Here is a 284-nt window from a genome sequence, read left to right on the forward strand (position 1 = left end):
TGTAAATTCCACCCCATGTTTAAAGTACAGGGTGTTGGATGTAAATTCCACCCCATGTTTAAAGTACAGGGTGTTGGATGTAAATTCCACCCCATGTTTAAAGTACAGGGTGTTGGGTGTAAATTCCACCCCATGTTTAAAGTACAGGGTGTTGGGTGTAAATTTCACCCCATGTTTAAAGTACAGGGTGTTGGATGTAAATTCCACCCCATGTTTAAAGTACAGGGTGTTGGGTGTAAATTCCACCCCATGTTTAAAGTACAGGGTGTTGGGTGTAAATTTCA

General features: G+C 41.2%; 1 protein-coding gene across 1 annotated transcript in view; it reads left to right on the forward strand.

Annotated features, from left to right (window-relative positions):
• LOC100175400 (protein FAM3D) overlaps positions 1–284 on the forward strand; it is an 11,268-nt gene that overhangs the window by 6,371 nt on the left and 4,613 nt on the right. The gene's annotated exons all lie outside the window — the stretch shown is intronic.

The sequence above is a fragment of the Ciona intestinalis genome, unplaced genomic scaffold (assembly GCF_000224145.3).
Source record: "Ciona intestinalis unplaced genomic scaffold, KH HT000156.2, whole genome shotgun sequence".
Classification (NCBI taxonomy): Eukaryota; Metazoa; Chordata; class Ascidiacea; order Phlebobranchia; family Cionidae; genus Ciona; species Ciona intestinalis.